Genomic DNA, 23376 nt, shown 5'->3' on the forward strand with positions numbered 1-23376 from the left:
TTGTGACGTGGTCAGGAATGTATGATCAAAATTTGTTGCTGTCAAGGCTTTAAAATAAATTTATTGCACTTATGAGCAGAGCTTGCAATGTTTTATAAACTGTTTGGAAAGATGTTACTTTTATTTTTCCTAAATATTTTTCATAAATGTTGCAGAATATCTCGATAAATTACATTAAATCATCTGCTGCAGTGGAGAGTGAGTTTTCTAATGTAGATTTAGTTTATGAAACTGTTTCTGAAAAATTGGGACTTAACAATCTGCAGAACACAGAGCTCCATGAATAACAAAACAGCGTGTCCTCACAGGGTGCCTTTTACAACAGCCTGGGGCTGTAAGTCAGCACAAGTTATCAGGCAGGTACCAGCTAATGCTCTGAAGGGGACTATGGGGAGAATTAATAAACTATATTTAAAACAAACGAACAAACAAAAAACAACTGAAATAGAAAAATCTAGAAATAGGAAAGCCATATCTGTGTAATCAAACAGGTATATTAAGGGATTTATATCTTTCAACATAACAGACACAAGAGATCACTAACAAGTCTATTTAATGAGTTGGTCCTGAGGTAAGGATTGTCACAGAAACCGTTGAAAACATGTGGAAACAAGTGAGCAGTCATGATGTTCCCAGGAACTGAGTGAACTAGAATTTAGCAGCCATACAGGATGTTAGCATCCCATTTACTGTCCATATGGTAGACCTGGATGAAGGCGCTGTCGGCTGAAAAGAGAAGGTAGGGAACTTAGAAAACAAGAGCTGCCAAAATAACATCAGGCTGTTTGGATGTCCCAAGAGTCAAGATGACTCAGACCCTATGGCATAGTTTGGAAAATGCATCCCAGCTGAGCCTTCAAATTACACTCACTCTCTCCTCTAATTAAGAAAGCTAAGTGTAACTCAACAATAGATAAATTTAGGGCAGATGTTAAAAGGTAGTGAAAAAACTAACATGAATTTGGCATGGAAATAAATGACCATCTGTACACTGGCAAAAACATATATCATTCATTTCAAGACCTGCAAAGTAAACACAGCATGCAGAACCTAGGTGACACTTCCTTATAAACTTGAAAATATGTCACATGATACTCATATTTAATATCAAAATCAAGGTCTATTTTGCCAATTAACACCTTCCTACTTAATCTAAGACAAACATCTGAACATTCTTTATCTAAAGCTGTCCTACCTAACACTGTGCTGAGAATGCATCAAATAGATAAAAGATTAATTGCAAAATCCTGTTTGGGTGAGACTTAACAATGAAAATCACCAAATAATGCAAAATGCGTGTATACAATCTGCAATACCCACTAATTGCTGTGAATTTTCCTGTGTATTTGATTTAATGAAAACACAACTTCTTATTAGGACAGTCACCACTAACTTTCTGGCCTAATACTTCTTTAAATGGTTGGTGAGATGCTACTTGTTCAGAATTAAGGTAGGCCAAACATTTTAGATCTTTAGCCTGTTCACAAAGCGTCAAACCTCTGCCTGTCATCTTGGTAGAAATCGCAAATTATTAATCTGAGAAGATTGTCTATATCTAAAGCTACACCTTCCAGTTTATTTTCATCAGTCTGTCTGTATTCTTGTGTCTTAGAACTCTCTTTTATTGACTAGTGTCTCAAGCACATTGGGATAAGAAGGTGGAATAGTTTCTGCGTATTCATCCATGAACTGGTCAGTCTAAAGGGTTGCAAATCTTACCTAGAATAACAAAATAGAACTTTAACCTTGACATCTGTAGGGGGAAAAAAAATCTTTTCTGGCTTCATTTATAGGGGGGACTGAAGAAAAGAAAGTCTTTCCACAGGTGGACAGTATATAAATGGTGGGCTTAAAAACAGAGTGCCGGGGAAATGAGAAAAGGAGGGAGAATTCACAAAGATGAGGAGGATGCTAGGGACAGAAAAGAGTGGAACATGTTTGAAACAGAGAGGTCCAGCCATGGCTAGTGGAAACCACTCTGGGTAGAGAAAGAGGGGAAATTTGATGATTAGAGAAGTTGTGAGCTAGAGAAAGAATATTTTGATTCCTTATAGGACACTGGTTTAAGGCCAGGGACCTTTTCAAGATAAGTGGGAAAAATGGGCAGGAATACAGTACCGATAAATTCTTTGATTTGAGTGGATCTTGTTTGCTATATAAGAAAAGCTGTACTGGAACGAAGAACCTTTGAAATGCACATTTCTGGATGTGATTCAAGTCTGAGGGGTACACAAAAGCAGTAACTTTTTGGTACTGATTTTCTCAGAAAAGATTTGCTTACGCTCACTCAACATCTTGTAGAACAGTACTGATCCTCTGAACTTAGGATAGACAGGGTTCTCTCATGCAGGAGAGACTGGGGCCAGTCACAGTGGCTGGAGGCAAGAGGACTTCAGAGAGACCAGGACTATAGTGCCAGGTCCCAAACCCAGGCACCTGGAGGATGCTGGGGCAGACAAGAGGCTCTGCAAGTCTAAGCAAGATAATTCTTCCTGTGCCTGTGAAGACCCTGTTTTCGTGGGCTCATTAAGCAGCAATATCAGAGAAATCTTGCATCATTTTTGTAAATCCCTAATCCTGGAGCCATGTAGATATTTCACCTCTGGAAGCAATAACCTAGTGGACTCTTTCTATCATCCAAATGACTTGATTAACAAAGTGGTGCTTCAGTCTTACTATTCTCCTGGTTATAAAAATATCAGGTACTTTATCCTGTGACCACCGTGTCTTTGTTGGCAGGAGAGGTGAATTCAGGCCGTATTTAAAGTAGGGCCCTGCACAGCTGTGTACTCACATGGTCTAACGTAATGGGAGATGAACTGATTGAAATTCCCTTAGATTCCCGTTGCTCCAGTAAATCCATGCCTATTCAGGTAGCTGGAGGTGTGACATAAAGCTGATTTTACAGCACTTAAGGGCTGTTGATCCTGGGGAAAAGAAGAAAAAAGTGCTAAAAGAGTGATTAACAGTGTAAAAGAACCAGAGCACGACAGTGGATGTAGTCTCCAGTGTGGCTCCAGAGGGGGAGGATTACGTGTAGAAGTCAGCTCCATAATGCAAGTGTGGGCTTTGTTCATGTTGCAGAGGGTTTCTTCACTTTGTGGATTTTCTAATATTTTAACCACTGTGTTTGCTGGGATGATAAAAGACTCCTCACCTTCCATCCTCTCATTCTTGGTTATCCTGTTCAGGAAAAGCCTTCATATTTATCGGAAAGAGACCAATTGCCAATATGGTAAGAATTATCCTTAATCCCAGATTTGAGTAGTTCTTTGTTTTTGGCTTTATAGCACGTTTTTCTGTGTCCACACAGATGATGAAGTGGAACTGCTATGGAAAATGGTGAAGAAAATATTTATTTCTTAGAACAGTTAAAGGCTTAGATCTCAATGAATCAGAAAAAGTAGAAAACTTATTTTTCATTCCAATCTCTCACTTGCTTTTCCTGCTGCTCCTCATTACCCAGACTGCTGAACTCTTATTTCATGATAAAAAGATCCGTGACCTCACCAAAACAATTTTTGTTAACACAAATCATTATCTTGTGACACAAAGACTGAGACACATCTGTCATTGCTCATATTCTGGGTCACCCAGCAAACTTCTGATTATGATTCAATAAACAAAATCATCCCTCCAGTGAATTTTTGACAAAGAGGCTATGAAGAAAACTGAACAAAACTGTGGAATTTAACTGCTTTGTAACCCCCATTTTGTGATGGATTATGGTACTAAAGAAGGGCCAATTACTTAAAAACTGAGTAAGAAATAAACAATTTAAAGATTGAGTTTCTCTTTTATTAGTAAAAGTAATGTGTTAGAATGTCTGTAAAGATTCTTTGATTGGTTTTCACTCTGGCAAAGGAACAATTTAATATACTGACTGCTTTCTTCATGTGAGATAATAGGATGATGGGGATGTTTCCTGATCCTCTTTAAAATAAACGTGGTTCCTTTGATTTAAATATAACTCATATCAGACTCCACATATTATTCCTAAGATTCTATGTCCTCAGACATCTTTATATTGTTTCTTTATTTGGTTTCTGATGCTTTTTTATTTTTCTCCCAAAAGTGCACCCTCTTGAGGATTTTGTCACTTTACTTACCTATTTCCTTCCTTTACTTCTGTATTCACATTTTATTTCCCAGGAATAGGAATGGCAGTAGATGGGGGGGTGAGGCCCGTGTCTCATGTTTCTTGTGCACACTCCTCATTTATAATTGGAGCATCTAAAACATGCATTCCATTCAATGAATTTGTATGTTTTGAACTGCAAGGATTTGCGTGTTACATGTTCTTTATTCTGAAAGCCTACAGTCCTGTCTTTTCTGGGGCTTTCAGTATTTTTGTACAAGAAATCCACACTCAGGTGTGTTGTCTACAATTTGCAAAGTGGGGCAAATATACAGTGCACACAAAACCACTTCTTTTTTTTTTTTCTGTTCATTCAGAAGACTTGTACGTTTACCTGCTCTGAACTAGTTGATTACCTAGACGTGTGTTTTGTGACTAGGGTGACCATGTCGCTTCGCATATTAATGTGTGTGATAGATGCAGCCCAATAGACGTATCAGAATTATCTGTGCTTTTAGTGTGGGAAGTACAGAAGTGTTTGTGCTGTCCTCGTTATCTCCTGTGCTGACAGGGTGGCACCTGCAGGCAGTTAGTACTTGCAAAATGGCTCAAATGGCAGTTTTTCCATATGACATGCTACCTCTTTGCACCTCTGTAGAATACTTAACACCGGCCATCAAGCTGGTGCTATAGCTGAGAGTGTAAGCAGTTTTAGAGGTTTTCTGTAGACTTTTATTACAGCCGTGACACTAGACTGATGGACTGTTTCCATCTTGTTCGCTCTCAATTGTACACTGAAAGGAGAAGTGACACTGTGGTGGATGCCTGACAGTGCCACGGTAGGGAGAAAGCTGCTGCAATAATAGTGGTTTAAACCCTAAGTGCCTTTAACCTTATGCAGTTGCCTTTAATTTATTTTAGCTAAAACCTAACAAAATCTAACACCACAGAACAGGGAGGTGGGGAGGATAGTGGGATTGTAAAGCAGTGTGAAAAAAGATGACAGTCGTTCTTGGAGGTCCAATTAGGGCAATTCTGTGCTTTAAAGGGAGAAGTCCTCCAGGAAGCTTTCAAAGAAGAGAATATTGTTATGCTCTAGACAAAGTCAAAGGTTAGCCTGGCTAGAAAGAAGATGTACTTTCCACTGAGGGAGAAGGGGAAGAAGGGCTTGCTCTTGCACAGCAGGGAATAGCCAGGTCTTGCCTGCGGAACAGGCTGAACTTGCCAGGGAGCAGGCTTTGGAGGCTGTGTCAAAAGGAGTGCCCTCTGAGACAAGCCAGCCTTTCCTTTGAACACGTAAAGGTTTAAGGTTTATTTACTGTTTCAAAGAGCTGGTGGTGTCTTCTCTAGGGAGATGAGAGAAAGTAAGAGGGAATACTTGCAGCATCATTTTAACCTTTGAAATGCCATGAATGATTTCATTAAGTTGATAGTTTCTTTCTCAGCACAAAGGGAGAGCTCCAGGGTCCAGGACAAATGCTAAGACTGTATATACGGTCTTGTATCTTCTTCATCTGTACTGTGGTCCAGACAGCGATAAAGTGAGGCAGCTGGTGTGGGAGTGAGCAGGGAGGTGCTGGCTGCAAAAAGTCTCTAGTGTGGAAGTTCAGGTCTCAGCCTCACATCTTCTGCTATCCCAGCGTTGAGATGGGATGGACCAGGACCAGGGTGATGGAGAACAGAACCTATTAAATTAACAACAGCCTGCTAGGGATATTCTAGGGGCCAATTCCTATCTAACCAGTTGTGTTATTAAATCTTTCTGTTTGTTATCATTTCAGAGCACATTGTTCTTGGGTGCAATCCTGAGAGTCTGTTGCTAGAACTGAGCAAATACTACAAGACTGTGCTACTTGAATTTTTGAACGGATTTTGTTCTACTTTTTAATTGATCTTTCGACATACTTACTGCTCTTTTTGTGGGGCACAGTTTACCCTCTACTGAAAGACGGTATAACAGCAGAAGTGTTCTCAGGAAGAGCAAAGGAAGTGATCCGTTTGAAGTCAGTGCTGGGGATAGTGTTATGATTGGGAATGTGAACGTATGCTGGAAATTCTACTCTGAGGCTCTCTAATCAGAAAACTAAGATCTAATGTGAGTGGTGTATTCAGTCAAAATCCTCTTGACTGATTCTAATTTTGTATATCAAACAAACATGTTATATGCATACAGTCAACACCAATAAAGATTTGAAACTGCTGAACAATACATCGGCAGATATTTTTCGTTGATTTGTGATCAACTTGTAGAGAAGACCATGAATTAATTGGATTGGCCAATCATGAATTTAAATTCTTAAAGTGTTTTAGGATCATGGTCTCTGACCATTAGTAGCACAAACAGGTTTTTTTCTAATAAAAATCTACTTGGTGACGTATTATTTGGAGATGACAATAGAAGAAACATGTATTTTACCCGTATGGGTGGACTTTTATTTGAATGCCAACTGACCAAATTCAGTTCTAGTTTCAGTAGATTCAGTTCAGCTGAAGTTAGTAGAACTGTACCTGCTTTTATCAGACCTGTACTTACCTCTGTATGACTAAGTACATAGGTGCCTTAAATAAAAGATGAGGTGCACATCCGGAGTCTTTGAATAATATTGACAAAAAGTGGGATCGATCTTGAACCAAGTTGATGTTGAAGTGAGATCTTGAAGTCATGCAGGGATCATAAGCCTTTGATAGCACAGTTAATAAAGGAACAGAGGGTAATGAATCTTCGTTTCTCAGAGCTGGTGACATGGAAAACACAGCTAAGGTGTACAGTTACTAAAGTAGTATGAATCCTCAAATCCTTGAAGTCTTTTTTTTTCTTTCTGGATCATACTCCTACAACATAGATTGGCCAAGGGGCCTCTTTTTGACCCAGAGGACTACCAGAAATCGTTTCAGTTGTGTGTTAGTAGAAGAGGCCTTGTCATAAGGTCTAGGATTTTACTTTATAATGAAGATTTTCATGTATATACTGTTTCAGGATTAGAATAACACTATTCCCCTGGGCAAGTATGTTCATTCATCTGGATGGTTCCCCTTTTTTTCTGCTTCTTTAATTTAAGTGTAATACCTTTGATATTGTAACAGAATACAAAGGATGCAGTGATCAATTTTTAAATCAGATTTCATAGAGGAGTCATAGTACTGTTTTTTCTAGATGAAAAGGTATTTATTGAACAATTATAAACAGGTTCTGTGTCAATATTCACAACAATAAAATGTTAATGGGAAGGGAATAAAAGAGGTGCTGAGTCATTAGCTGGAGAAACAGATTATAAAGATTATCTCAATTAACAGATGAAAAGGGAATATGGGGAAACCTCTAGACTAATAATGTACTAAAACCAACAGAGTTTTAAAACATATTTAGCCAGTCTATGCTACAGTGAGCTGATGTGGCACCGCTGAAGTCAGTGGCGATATTACAGTGTGCAATAATGAGAAACTCAGACAGTGTTCATAAAGTAAGGAAGGATTTAGTATAATCCTAGTTCACCATAATCTGACTGCAGTCACTGTGTGTTTTAATGGATAGGATAAAAGCAACCCTACAGGAAACACTCTCTAGCTGAGAAACTGCATATTCTTTCCAACCACTCTTCTTATGCTCCCAAGGATTGCTGTGCAGCCTCTAACTGCCATAATAGCACCAGCAATAATGAATGTAACTCACCTGTTGATTTAATTCTTCTTTCTCTGTTGGGACTTATCTTCTGGAAACTGCTTTGCATTCTAAGATTTGTCTTTAGCATTTTTATTTCAAGTATGCGACAATGATAAACAATGCTCAGGTGATAGGAATACTGATACAGGTTAAGCTTAACTTTGTATTTTGGCCTGCAAATTTTTATTTTCTTTAAGATCAACCATTCCATAAGCACTTTTATCTTTACATTATGAATAAACAACCTTGATTTATTACAGCATTTCTTTATAGTTTGTAGGGGAGGGTGTACCTGCATCTGACTACATCCGCATTCTGCTGACTTCTCGCTTGTATGAAATTCTGTGTGTCCTTGCACATCGTGGCTATCTGGCATTCAGGATAAGCAGTGTAAATCTCTGCATATTTAGGCTGAAAAAGTTTAAAAATCATTCAGTCAACCTGGAAATGATGCACCTGAGAAGTCTAGTTACCTCTAGACACCATAATGGAAAAAGCAGCCATCAGGGGGTTGAGTTAACTGTTGAAAAGGGAGAGTCAGGGAATTACCTTCACCTTTGCAACTGAGAGTCAAGTAGAGTTAGCAGTACTCTATGGGTGCTGGGAAAGATTAGTCACCAAACAGTATTTTAGTTTGAAGGTGTGTTTAACAAGTCTAGACACAGAACTCTGCTAAGCAACATGTTATTAAGATGAATTTTTAACAGAAATCGATTTGGTTGATTTTTCTTTTGTAAGAGTCAAAATAATAAAAATTGAAAATTACACTGAGACTACCAAAGAGATTGAATACTTAAGTTCTTAAAATAACACGGTTTTGTACCAAAAAGATTTTGAGAATGATCTTCTGTTGAATAGAAAACTGAGTCTTGTGTGTACTAGGAATGTAGTGCGGTCTAGGACAGACTGAGTCAAATCTGTTTGCAAAGGGAAGAGATGTTTACTATATATGTAAATGGAGTACTTTAGCTTTGTTCAAATAGTAAGCAGATCATTAATGATAGATAAGGTGTAGCTATCAAGGACAGATCTAGAGTAATTTAGAGTGTAAATTCAGTTGACACTAGTGTTCTTATGCCTAATGAGACAGCAGGCTGCCCTAGTGATCTGCTGTCCCAACATATAGTCTTCATTCATTTTCTGGAAGCTTTCAATTATCAAAGTTGCAGGGTGAAAAAACATGAATCAAAACTTTGTTTCCTTCGTATAAGCAGAATTTGTATGTATCTAAAAACCTTCTGTCCAAGCAGATTTCAGTAAAAAAGTTTTATAATGAAGGATTTTTGACTTTAGCCTTCTCAAGGATGCAGATAACCTCTATTTTTTAAATAGAATTTTAAAGTGTAGAATAGATGAACAGTTCTTGAGGGACAGTGTCATCCAATTAATATAATTGCAACAAAATATAGAACATAGAAATCCTATAGAAATTCTAGCAGTGGGAACATCTTGGGTTTTTTTGGAACCAGGAACAATTTGCAGATCTAGCAATCAGAAAGCAAGTAATCTTTTTAACTTTGAACCGGAACACATTTAGTACCAAAATCACTAAGAAACAATAAACATCAAACAATTCTCTCTTTTCAGACTAGTGGCATTTTAAAAGAACACTGTAGAACCTCCAAAATTCAAATATACTTCAGAGTAAGCAAATACACAGGAAATGTCACCCAAATACTAAAGGCATAGAGCATCTCTAGACCATACAGATGCTTAGCGTTCACATTATTTATTTTTGAATTGAAAGGATTTTTTTTAAGTGAACTACATTTTTTCCTTGTAAATACAAAGTTCTCACAGTCATGTCAAACTTGCTTTATAGGTAAGAATTTGCAAGATGAACTTCCTCAGCAAATGTTTGTTATATATCCTGCAAGGCTAAAAATCCTGTTTGGTGTTCACAGGTGAAATCCTTTCGGAAATATGAGAAGTCAAATGCTATGATTCTAATTTTAAACCTCGATGCTCAAATACACTTTTACTTGACCTTACTCAAAGTTTTTGAGAAAGTTTCTGGCATAAGCAGCAATGTGTTAAATTTCATGCGTGTTGATTTCCTTTGTGAGAAAAGTGTGAAAACTGGAATTAGCATTAGGAATTATTCAAAAGTTAGTTAGCAATGAAGAGACAAAGTGCTGATCATCAACTCCCGCTGGCCTTGAGATAAAAATCCTGAATTTTCTGCCACATGCTAACTGTACAGCAAGCTGATCACTTTATTATAGAAACCTTTTGATACTGTGGTGATCCAGAATATTTATCTGGTAGTTATGAGACTTTCTCTTTTGGAATGAGAGAAGACAAAGATTGTACATTTAAATTTACAGCATCTAAAAATGCTGCAGTTGTGATATAGTTTTCCTCTAGCAGAAACGTAACACACTGCTATGATATTCGTTAAGTTTTACGGGTGTTCAAAATAGTCAAAGAAGATATGTGGTTTGTTATCACTGACAGAAATGTTTATGTCTCATGGTGACAAACATAAATATTTATGTCTCATGGTGACAAACGTATGAGGAGTGCAGAGTGAGTGGGTAATTTCAGCTGCTATCCCCAAGCACGTCAGTACCTCTCTTATCTCTGGAAGGCCCCTAATGAATGACTTCTGCTGCCTGGGGGAACCCACACTTCAGCTGGGTACTTTGCTCTAACTGGCCATTTCTAAGACATTCCTCACCAAAGGGGTCTGGCCCAAATCCCACAGCTCCATAAAGGAACGTTTTTCACTTTTCGGCTCTATTCATTACATAGATATGAAAACATATTGAATTGTCTTTTAATCCACATGATATTATGGGATAAATTTAAGAGAATGGCACTTCCCCCATTGAGGCAAGTGTTAATATTGGCTTCCTGCGTTCTCTTCAATGCCATGAGCAGAGGCTCCAGGAATGCCTGCTGCTAACTGGCATCAAGTGAATATTGGTAGAAGGCTCTTAACAGGAAAGGGCAGTTGTTTATTCAGTCAGTCAATTAGCCATATGCTTTTTTTTTTTTTCTTTTATTATTTCTGTTGCGGTAATTCCTGTTCTAGGCAAAAGAAAGATCTCTGATTAAAATTAAGTCATAATCTCAGTTCTGGATACTGTCAGAAAACAAACCATGTTGCTTCAGTTCAGACGTGTAACAATGTGATAAAGATCATTAATCCAAATGGGCCAATTCTTTAATGTCATCAGTTCTAACACATTGTATTACAAAGGTGTGGTACTATGAATCTGGTCTATTCTGGGGAAAAGGAGACAGGCAGTTTGTTCTATACATGCATCACAAATATCATGAGATTTGTATTATCGATACATTTACTGCAGTCTAATATTTTGACTTTTCCAGAACTACTCTGTGTTGCTGGTCTGCTTCATCCATCAGCAAATGTGTCTGCTTTGAAATCACTTTTCTCCCTACACTGGGAACAGAACAGCACAAAATTTTTCAGCTCTAGGATTGCCAATAAGAAATACAGTTTTGGCTACACCCAAATATTTAAGAAAATCACATTTATTTTCGTAAAATGAAATTTATTTTTTCAAAGGCTTATATGGTATTTTTGTTTAAAATATTTTTACTTCTATTTGGAAAAATAACAGATGCAAAACCAAACAAAGAAAAGCAAAAAAACCCCAACCAACCAACCAAAAAATAAAAAACCCAGACCAAACAAAAACCCCCAAATTTTCAACACTTAATTCTGTTTAATAAAGTAATAACATGTTCTAAACATGTAAATAAACCACTGTTCACCCTGAAACAATTTTTGATTTATCAGAATTTTCAGTGGTCTCTGCATTTTCTTATTTTTTTCATCATTCTAATATGGATAATGAGACTGTCATTCCTGGCAGAACTGAGGAATTCATTTTGTCATGGGCATGAGTTGCTAATGACGCTAGGAGAACAGAGCCTGGGAGTTCTCATTGTTCTCTCGCCTTCTTCCTCTTTCTCTCATTTTTTTAAGCATACACTTCAGAAGGGAGGCTTCTCAGCAGCTCTAAGTTGATTGTACAGTTGTATGTAATTTCTGAAGTTTTTGAGTATTCAGATGCTAACAGGAAATGTTAATAATTACATGAATGCATTTAGGGCTACAGTTTCTTATGAAAATAAATGGGTTAGCATGTTTAAGATGTCTTTTCCAACATTACCCTAAACTGCATTCAGTGCTCCCAACGTACATGGGAAGCCTGAGTACTGCACTTTTCTCCACAGCAATTTCCCTGTGTTTTTACAGGAAAGAAAACTGCCCTGTTTTAGAACGAATTAATAAGAGTGCTAGTTAAGTGTTTATAAATAATCGTCCTCTGCAGCACATTTATTGGGCTCTTTCACTATTTTTTTTTGTCCTGAAAGTATATAAATTCCTGCCTCTTTCACTAAGTTAGTGTTCAGAAAAATGATTTATGCTTGAGGATTCAACCAAATGGTTAAACATCTCCCCCAGTCCTAAAACACCCAATCAACTATCAGTAGAATTTCTCAAAAAAAATCTCAGTGACAGAAAAAAAATGCTCATGGTAATATCCTCTTTTTTGCCTAAAAGACTTCATTATTCTTAGTGGTATATGAAGTGCATATAGAACTTGGCTTAGGCATGCTCCTTCCACACTTAGGTCTCTAGTGAGCTGTTAAAATGGTCTTAGCACATTCACAAGGCTTTTCGTTACAGTCTAGTCTGGTAATGGAAATGATCAATCTATATCATGATCAAGTGACAGGGCATGTAGAGCCTGCCTCTGTTTAACCAGTCGGGGTCACGTGTTGGGTTTCATCTGCTGGCTACATCTTGAATAAGTTTGTGTTGGGGCACGCTGCATTCTTCTTGGACTTTTTCAGAAGTTCTTTTCCAAGGCTGTGGAAATAGGAACAGATTTTTCTTTTTTTCTTCCTGTGTGAAATGATGTTGGACACATTTTTCTCTTTTCCTACTGGATCTTTAGCACGTCGCGATTAAATATATACTGAGTGCTGGAGATTTTTACAAAGCTATCATTTGCCATATTAAGTTGATTGTCGAGATCAGTCATGCCAATACCTTGCCTGTTGACATGCACTTAACTATTGGTATTGACTTCTATGGTTTGCATTATATTAATGGCTTAAGATTACACTATAAGATTGTCACGTGTGAGTTTGTCTTCCAAAGGTACTTCTGTGACTACGTTGATTTTGCGGACTTCTGTGCTTGCTGAGAAAGACATGACTAATGATTTAGAATTATATTTAACCTGATAAGCTGTCAGTGACAGATATACATTACATGCTCTAGCAGTAGTCCAGATGTCAGCGTTACAGGATACCATTCTCCCTTCAGAAGTCCTTAATTGAGATTCAGCTTTGTTTTCTAGATTTTTATGAAAGTCTTCAAAATTACTGGAGTGGAGTTATTTGAGACTGGAGGCTGGATTTTTGATGTTGTACATTCTCTTCTAAAACCATTTTATTTATATAGGAGTTTGTAAAATAATGTAAGTGCATTCTAATTATTCACTGTCCAGATAGGTGGATTTTTGCGAAAAGGGATACAACTTTCCAAAACTATCGTAGATATGATATTTTTTAAATTTCTTAAAATTTATTCTAGAAAAGTATGAGGTCTGTGAAGAGAGAATTAAACCAACACTCATTCATAATTGGCTTACTTAATATTTTGGATAGTGCATTACCTCTCTTTTTAGCTGTTTGTTCTTTTTCCTCCTTGTCCTTGTCATCTAAAAAATGAAACCAAAAGTGCTTAAAGTTAGGAAAGGTGTTCTGCTGGTGAAAGCACAGGAGTCTGGAGTATGGGAAGATGGGGTTTCCTATCCTGTTCTTCCAGAAGCATTGGGGATATTTGGGGAATATCAGTTAATTTGCTATTTCCATCTCTGTAGCAAAAAAAAAACCCCAGACGCTCTCTCAAGAATCATATTGTACATAAGCAGCCAATAAGCACTAGCTGACTTTCATATCCAGTGATGAAATTTATTATACAAATGGAAAATATTATCAGCTTTTACAAATCATGGCCAAATATAAAGTATCATTTGCTAACAAGAGGGCTTTGTCTGAGTTAAAAGAACTCACTAGTAATCTTATAATGTGATTTCTGTGTTACAATGCTGAACATGTGTAGCTGGTTCTACCATTTCCTGTGAAGTAATTCTCTTTTCTGACAGTAAAAGTAACAAGAGGCTTTACAGTCATGAAGAAAGTGAATTGGTTCTGATTTATATGAGACTTCATTGCATTTTCACTGTAAAAACCTATCATAATAATGAGATGCCAAGATAATACGCCTATATACCCACTGTTCAGTACAGAAGATTATTCTGTACTCAAAAAGAGCTTATGTAATTTATTTGCTTTTTTAAGAAATTATTATTATTATTACTCCTGATCAAGTTGATGTGTAGTTGTCTTTGAAAACTGAGATGTCTTTAGGTATGCAAATGGGATTTAAGTTAAAGTACACAATTTTGAAAATATTTAGTTATCATAATAACATGTTGTAGTTCTAAATATGGAAAAGCCAGCTCTGAATTGTATAAAGCCATCATTTCTTATGGCAGTAAAACATCCAAGTATACTATATCTGCTGTAAGATTCATTAAAGGAGCAGAAATCGTAGGATTAAAGTTGACACCTGCTTTCTGCTGGCAAGGGAATTCACTCAGACTTGAGGAGAAAGGTGACTGTTGATCTTCAGCACATGAAATCAACTGATTATTTGAGATTAGGTCCCCTTCTGCTTTTCATAGAAAGGTAACTTGCAAAGGAGTTTCAAGCTACCCTGGAGAGACCACAGTGACAGGCATCTTACCGGCAAACACCAGCTTTGCTTCCTCAGCTAACATTCCTCTGGAAAGACAAAGCTCACTCAATGTTTTAGATCACTAAAGCTGCTGTTAAAATCTTCCAGACACAGTTATTCTCATATGATTAATTTCCTTCCGGGAGATTGTTGGTGTTTGGTTTTTTTTCTGTTTGTTTTGTTTTGTGCTGGGTTTTTTGGTAGAGTTTTTTGTTGTTTGCTTTGAACACTGTAATGTGAACCTTGTTATGCCAAAAATAAGGTTCCATACTACCTGTGCACTACTGATGAGCTGTGTAAAAAACCCCTAAAATCCTGACATTATTCAGCTGCAAAGTTGATTCAGAAAAATTCAAAGCAAATAGCTTCTTTCAATACCCTTCATTGATGCATATGAGACACAAGCAAGTTCGCTATGGAGGGGCAAGAACTTCTTCTGAACAGCAGAAGCTGTACAGACACTTGAACAGGCTGACAACAAAACCTGCATGTTCTGTGTCTTGGTAAGGCCCTTTCATAGTGCTTAGTGAAGGCATTGAAAGAAGTTTAGCTTAAATGTGGTGATGTTTTGTTTCTCATGTACTTTTACATCTTCTATTGAGAACTTCCTTATACTGCTTGCCATCTATGGGGTAGAAATGCCAAGAGATAAATTCTATCATTTTCCATTTTCTAAAGCATGCCTGGAATAAATAAATGAATATATTTTGATTGTGGTATTTTTTTAAAGACAAAGCTGATGCAAACAGAAATATAAACTCTACATGTCTTCACTGATTCGTCTTGAAAACTTTCATGAATTTATCCCTGATATTCATCCTTAGTGTACTTCATAGAATTTTGCTGGGAGAGAATGAAGTCTGCCAAGCTAGGGGGTAAAAAAAGAACCCAATTCACGTCTCCTACACTTTGCTTGTCATCATGATATCTGATTGTCTTTACAAGCTAAAGGGAAGGAAGGAACTTATGCCACCTTTGCCATGAGTTACCTCAGAAAGGAAGCATTTTGAAATGCAATCCTTGTTCTTGAAATGGAGAGCTGATGGTCTGTAATTTGAATAGAAGAACAGTATAGAAATGGGGGTAAAAAAAGTAAGTATATGGTACTCTTCAGAGATCTTGGAAGTTTCTCATTGAACAATAAAGAGGAGCACTGGGACTAGATTTAAAAAAAAAAAAAATGCTCAAGAGGATAGACCTACCTCAGTGTGATTCATTGATTTAGACACAGCTGTATATGTCAGGTAATGATGAAATGTTGAGACAGCTGAGATTGCTCACTTAGTGAAGTCAATCCCTTAGTAAGTGTTAGTGGTATTGAAATGAAGTGTTAAAGAATCAGTTAGCTGACTGTGAAAAAAAATGAATACATCTTTCAAATTACCTAATGGAAAGCTAAAGGCATTAGCTCCCAACAAGGGACTATTAAAGGCCTCATGCTGCATTCATTGACACGAATGGAATGACTATGAATCAAGCTCTACTACAGAAGACAAACAGCTTTCTGATAAATACGTTTAGAAAGAATCCACTGTCATGCATTTCAGGCTTCCCTAAAGCAGAAAGACTTTGTGTGTGCTTAGACTGCTGGGCACATTGCTGCTTTTATTAGTCACTACACTATAATAATTAAAGTTCATCAGTAGTGTGTGTAGAATTTTAAGAGTAAAATGAGTTTGTTGATCCTAAAAAGCTTAGAGCTTAATTTAATATTACATTTCTGCAACACATTGTAGCAATTAGACCTCTGCTACATTCATGCTTCTGAAGGATTTACTGACTAGCAAGTGGCGAAGCTCTATGTAGAGGTCTTAACTTGCAGAGATTTACATCATCCAGAAAAACTCTTTTTTTTCTGTGAAAGAGGTTGGCAGCTGGGGCCTGAAAGGCAAGTGCTGCTCTTGAGTCACAAAACAGGTAGATTAGAGCCTTTTATTAATTAATGTTTTCAGTGCTTTCAATTGAAAACTCAGGAAGAATAAAATATTGTCTGGAGTCACGGAAACTAATAAATCCTCCCATGACAATATTGAACAGGTTGTCAGAGGGGTTAAAATTACCTTTCTTAAAAATACTGTGCAGATGGTAAAGCTATGGGAATTAAGACTGGATCAAAATTCTCTAAAAACCTCAAATCATGGAAATCGTAGTGGGAATTGATTAAGTTGGTGTAGAAATTGCTTCTACCTCAAGATTCTCTAAGGACGTGTTCAGATATTTTGGTTAGTCGATAAATCATCTAGTGATTTTCTATGTTTTGATACTTTGACTTCAAACCACACATTTTAAGAGTTAGCTCTTTATAATGTACATTGCCTGACTTTGGAGGTATTATGTAAGTAGCCTTTACAGGGAACTCAGCAACTGGGTGATTTCTTGGATTGTACCCCTCTAAGTAATTAGACACATATTCTGGCCCCTGCAATGGAATTGGGTCTGCTTGCGTGGAACAGAGCTCTGGAGACAGAGGCCATGGTCTTTAGCATTGCTCCTTTCTGAAGTCACTTAGGAGATGGCGTGCAGCTTCTTCCTAGTTTCTATACCAAGAGGGAAAAGGGCATAGACAAAGGCTTTGGCTTCTCCAAGGATACTTGTGCCACCGAACTATAAATCCTTGACAAACCTCAATCCTAAATTATGCTGTTATAGTCATCTTAACTGTAATTGCATGGGTAGAATGCTTACCTTAATATAAATAAGATCCTTGGATTATGAGCACATTTAGAGACTGTGACACTCCGTGTTACAGTGATGCAAAGGAAAATGTTTTAAGGAAATAAGTGGCTTTACATTAAAATTGGATCAAAGGGGACCTTGCTGATAGTGTGACAGATGCCCTAAAATTTTATCAGCTACTTCCTCAGTGGCAACTTCACACCCCTTGCTCATTCAATTTTGTGTTGAGTTCCAGAAAAAAAAAAAAGCAAACAGCTGAGGGAATTCAGTGTCTGACTTTACAAGACAAATTAGGCGCAACTGTAGACCAAATCCATGTTCTTTTGATTCTGCTCTCTTATTCTTCTCTTTCTTCAATACTTCTCTGAACATACTTCAAAAAGAATGTTGTGCCTTTTCAAAAGACCAAATCTCTATTGACATTTGTTTTGGGATGGAGTCAGTTTGGAATATAAACAATTTGGAACTCTTAAGATGCCTGGAGGCATTTTCATTACATTACTTTAAAATTTGGGCCACATAAAGGTCAGCAGAGAAAAATAATAGTTGGCAAACAAAAGAGAAAAATTTTATTTCAAGGAAAGTGAAAGAAAATGAATAATTTTCTGTAACATGTGGATTTGCAAAGAGACATTAAAAATATGTATTTAGAAACAAACAAACAAACCTAAACACTGCCTATTCTACTAAATATCATATATTATCATCATGAAATACTTGTACAAAGCAAAGTTTTCATGATTTATGGTGTTTACTTTTTGCATATCTTAGCCCAGTAATGAAAGGAATCCATGCAGTTGCTCTCAGGTTTAAAGTCGGCTCTTATTTAGTATCAACAGTCTATCAACTAATAAAAGGTGCAATGTTTGATTTACAAATCCTCTAGGAGAAAGATTTTGTTTGTTAAAAAGGACCTTTTCCAGTGCCGTTAAAAGAATCCCAGAAATATTTGCTGTTTGTTTTAAGTTTATACATCTGGCCTCAGTTTCCTATCAAATATTTGCACTTTTGAGATAAAAATTGCTGGTTTCTGTCAGCAGTACACATATCAACAAAGGAAAACAGAAACAGTAGTGGGAGTGGAAGACTTTGATCTTTCACATTTTTCTCTCCAACTGCTGATGGTGATTTTTGACCCCTATGTGTTAAAAAGGTCAAGGAATCTGCTGCTAAGTTCATTCCAGGTGTCCTCAGATTGACAACAGATTTGTTTTATGGGGCACTGAAAACAGAGAGACAAAAGACATTTGATCTGAGGTAGCACAGAAGGGGGAGAGTGGGCAAAAAAATGCTTGTGTGGGCAGCAAGATTCAACCAGCAGCAAAGCACTGGAGCAATAGCAGCAGTGAGGGCCAGTGCTGGAGTCCCTGTCAACTAGGAAATCATCTTTGTGAATATATGTTATTTAATAAATACCAATTATTGTTCATAATGATATTGCAGTTTGTTTACAAACTAAGCTGATTATAAGAAAAGAAAAAATGGAGTAATGCATATTCTGGGTCAGGAATTACCCGGAGGCTAGAAATATGCCACACACTCATTTTTCGTTAGTCTGAAAAAACATCCATGTAAACACCTTTTCTGCTGCTGCAGGAACTGAATGATTCCTACAATGTATTACTCTTAACACATTAAATTAGTCATATCAATAAAATGAAGTAGCAGTATTTCACTAACAATAACTACTTAAAATTTTACATTATAGGAATAGTCTTCCTTCCTCTATAAAAAGGTGATTTCACACAATGTTGACAGTGCATCAAATGTAAACGTTTTAGGTTTTGCTTAACAAGGTACAGTTGGTGGTGTAAGACATTTTACACAGTGAACTAGTGAATTCATTCTTTGGTCACTTTCTGAGATATTTAGTACTTACATCTATTAGAGCTGTGCTCCTGCAGACTTAGAACTCATGTAACTTTGCTACAGCATGTGAAACCACTGAAACTAAGCTTAAGAGTACTTTTAAAATACCACAGTTCTCAGTTGTAATTCTGGACTCCTCTTTTTTATAATATAGAAGCATCACTGGCATAAATATTTTAATATGTTCTTCATAAAAATCAATATGTGATAACCGTGAGCATATTGATAAGCAGGTATTATATATATGATAGTATATTTAGAACTTTGTTGTGGTAACTGCTTTTCCCAGTGCAGCAGGTTGTCTTAAATGTGTGCAACAGGAAGTACACGGGTAATTCTGTTGAAGTGTGTGCACTTCAGCAGGACTGAAGTCAAAGTGAAAAACATGCCTTGCTGGAAAATACCCAAAGGCAAAGCAGCCAAAAAAATGAAGGAAAAAAATGCTATTATACTCATTTGAGTCAGAGCAAGTGAATACACAGAGGTTAAACGACTTGCCTTAGGCCATAATGAAAGACTGTGAAATAGTCAGGAACCCAACCTGATTTCTTTTATCAATCCAGTTTTAAGCATGAGATATCCTTCCTTTTGGAGCAGAATTGTCTTATGTATTTTTTGACAATGTCAGAGTAGGAGATTTACCTGCTGTAAACACTCATGAGTTATGTTTTCTTCTGGTGGAAATTTGTAGGAACTCATTGCTACCGAGAAATTGTGGAAAAGTGAATGGTTTAGTGTGTAACTAAAATTATTAGGCTAGAGCAATTGCTAAGAAGTAATGACACAAAAGCTTTCAAGAAGCTGTAGGTGTGTAGATGTATGTGTGTCTGCATAGCAGAGGGATGCAGCTTTCCCGTTGTACTTGAGTGTCTTTCCAGATTTCTTTAGGTTTATTTATTTGAAGTGCTTAAACGTAAATCTGGCTTGTGTAGCGTGATTGTATAAGAATGCAAATCATACTGCTCACTGTCTTTTTTACATATCTGTTTACCTACTGTTTGTTGATAAGATATAAATTTACCTAATACTTACTAAAAAGAAGAAAAAGGTTAAAGCCCTTTGAAATGGGACAAGCAGAAAGAAAAAAGAGGAAATATTCTGCTTGTTGATTAAAGTTCTATACTGATTTACATTAGTTCTGGAGCTCGGTGCTCATGTGCCAACTCTCTTTTCCTGCTTGTTCCCTGTGAAACCCTTGGTTTCTCTTAGGCAGGTTCAGTCTGTGTCACTACTGTGACAGTTCTTGTTCACTCCTCAGTGGTGTTTGCAAGGATGAAATAGCTTTTTCCTGCTCATGACTGTCTGCCCATCTAATTAGTTGGGCACTCCTTTCTGGAGGAACCAGAGAAGCTGTGCGTTTTCTGGTGTGCCTGGCAGTTAATTACATCTCCTTCAAATTCTGCCTGTGTGCTTAATATGATGAATGTTTTATTAGCATTGTACAGAGAAAGAAAATGGAAGATAGTGGTGTGTCCTCAAAAGTGATGTTAAATTGTCGCTAAAGTCTTTACGAGTTTTAATTCCTTAAATATAATCACCCTGTCTTCTTAATAGGGTCGAAAATTGTTTATCTTTTCAAATGTTTGTACTCAGCCCTGTCTTTTGACACAATACATATACGTTCTTTGCCTTCCTGATTTTGAAAACTAAACATAAATCAGCTTCATTAAAAGATATTCAGTTATTTAAAACAAAGGACTTGCTTTGTAACCAACTACCCCACTCTAATTACACTTAAATTAAGTCTATCATCGAAGAATCTGGCTTAGAATGTAAAGAAAAAATCTCCATCTGTACTTACCTTGACGTTTGGTCAATAGACACATTCCATGGATTTTCCTTTAAAGAAAACAAATCCAGCATGTTAGACAAAGCTGCTCCTTCAGTAAAAGTGAAAGGGCTTTGAAGTCAATGACACAGTGTGTAGTTTCTGCTTAGCTATTAAAAAGTTTCGCTAACTATTCTCGGTTATGTGAGCAAAAGCATTTTGCCTCTTGACAAATCTCCGAAATAAATTTTGTTACCCAGATGGCTCAAGCTGAAATATTTAACTGTACCTTTTGTCCTGAAATAAACATAAACTAGTTATATTTGTGAGACTGAACAATTCTTATTGAATGTATTAATGAAGTGGTCTTTGGCAGCCTCCCCAGGCTTTTGACCGTCAGAAGTTGTTTAGATAAAGGGAGTATTGGTGAGAAAAAATCAATATGAATTTAATATGGAATTATGAATTAAGCTTGTTAAACTTGCCTGTTGTGTTAACTTTTCACTTTTAAAGTGCTTCAGATGTTTTCTCAGTTAGAAACAAGTAGTCTATCTCCATAGCTTTATCAAAGTGCATGCATGGTTTGTTTTCTTTTTTTTAACTTCTTTCCGTTGTCTTCCAGATATTAGCATTGATAGAGCTTTTAGGGCACAGGGCACCCTAAAATATATCACTGCCTCTCTCACAAAACAAAGTACTTGAGAGAACTATTGAGATCAATTTCAACTGCCTGTAAATAATGGAACATGGACCTTTGATCTTTGATTTTTCCCCTAATTTCTTGTCCCCAAATGGTGTTTGTTTCAAGTACAGGTTCCTGCGTGATACCCCACACTAAATAGGAAGGGGTTTGACTCCTACCGAGAAAATAAAGCCAAACAACTTTGCTGTCTCAGCTGAGGTTTGTATTCAGGTCATGTCTCAGATAATTTCTAGAAATAGTCTTATTTGGTTAAAATTAAAGCTTTGGCTGTAGGAACTGGGGTCCTTTTGTGTCTATTGTGTCTTTGCCTGAACCAGGAGTGGAAATACTCCAGTTGACTTTAATGGAAGTGACTTTAATTAGATCAGACCATACTAAATGTGCAGATGCATTCAGAAAGGAGAATGTTTTCCCGTAATTGCTCTGTACTCGGCAGTTACAAATATATTCATAAAGTAGCTTAGACTGATGGGAGCTGATGAGATTCTCAGCGATGTAATTATATACTTTTGCCATCTAGTACAACCAAAAAAATGTTTATCTGGGTTTTTTCTTGTCTGTATTAATATGCTTTAGAAGTAAATAAAAATCCCTGCAGCAGTGGAAAGTATAATAATCCTGATTGTTTATTCCAAAAATTCCATTTGCTTAAAAGTCAGGCAGCCTTGTCTTGAGTAGCAACACTGAGCAGATGCTTTTGTTGTAATAACCAGAGTGGAGTTTCTACTGTAAAAAATGTATTTTTAATGGCAATGCAGCAATTTTGGCATAACAAACTTCATAGTGTTTTCCATGCATGTGCATTGTCAGATAGCTCATGGTGCAATCATTACAGGTACTATTTTACAATGATCTAGGTGATATTTGGATATAATAACACTTCTGAGCCTTATGTTTAAGCATGTGCCCCTGTCCCCTTTTTAGAATCGCTAGTGTAATTGCTGTGACGGGTTCTATTAAGTATAGCACATACTGATACTAATCATCATTCTTTTGCCTGTCTCCCTCAGGGGTTACTCCTCTGCATCTCAGCCCGCTTACTCCCTAATTGTATCCGGGGTCCCAGATTTTCCTTGCGTTTCTCAGTTTCAGCCATTAGATCATTACCACTCTGCAGACAGACTCAGACTGCATTGCCTTTGTTGGCTTTTTGCCAGACATCTACTATTATTGTTTAGATAATGTTCAGGTAACCTGTACTAAACACTGCATTGCCGGAGCTTTGTCTAAAAGCAATTTTACAAACTCACTCAAGATCTCAGCAAGCTAAATGGAAAAAAATTCAGTAAACCATGACCTTCTATAAATAATTATAATTGTCTTTTGAAATTCACTGACAGATGTGGCAACAGATAGAAATAATATAACACCAGAAAAACACCCTAAATGGCAGTCAGGTATACTGTAGTGCAGCAATCAGAATAAACTTCCTAACCTGGAAGTTTCTAATACAACTCCATCCACAAGACTACTGATCCAGATGTGTTTGGCAAGGCAGGTAGAAGAGGGGAAAAGGGTGACTTCAAGGGACATTTTTCCCATAAACTTCGGATATGGGGCATAAGGGTTTTTTTTTTTCCTTCTGGCTGCTGAGAAGTGCCTTTCCTTTCTTAGAGTCCGTAGGGAAAAAGAGCTGTGTTCCTCATAACGTATTATAAACAGTTTCTGAAATAGAAGTTTGCCCAGGCAGCCCTGTTGATATGCCCACAGGGATAGGGAGCAGCCCCTGTTAGACTGAGAGGGTGGCTAAAGGCACTCAGCGCAATCTTCTACCATCACGGGCTGCTGCTTTCCCAAAGAATGATGAAAATTGACTTCCCTGCATCCCAGA

The 23376-nt window shown here is 37.0% G+C and overlaps 1 long non-coding RNA gene across 1 annotated transcript; it reads right to left on the reverse strand.

The window, feature by feature from the left end:
• Nucleotides 1–12530: 12530 nt before the first annotated feature.
• LOC139828245 (uncharacterized) lies at nucleotides 12531–20966 on the reverse strand. Its single transcript, XR_011739622.1, has 3 exons — nucleotides 20876–20966; nucleotides 13403–13447; nucleotides 12531–12588 (listed from the first exon to the last, which is right to left on the reverse strand). It is a non-coding gene; the product is annotated as an uncharacterized lncRNA (long non-coding RNA).
• Nucleotides 20967–23376: the final 2410 nt, after the last annotated feature.

The sequence above is a fragment of the Patagioenas fasciata genome, chromosome 6 (assembly GCF_037038585.1).
Source record: "Patagioenas fasciata isolate bPatFas1 chromosome 6, bPatFas1.hap1, whole genome shotgun sequence".
NCBI lineage: Eukaryota > Metazoa > Chordata > Aves > Columbiformes > Columbidae > Patagioenas > Patagioenas fasciata.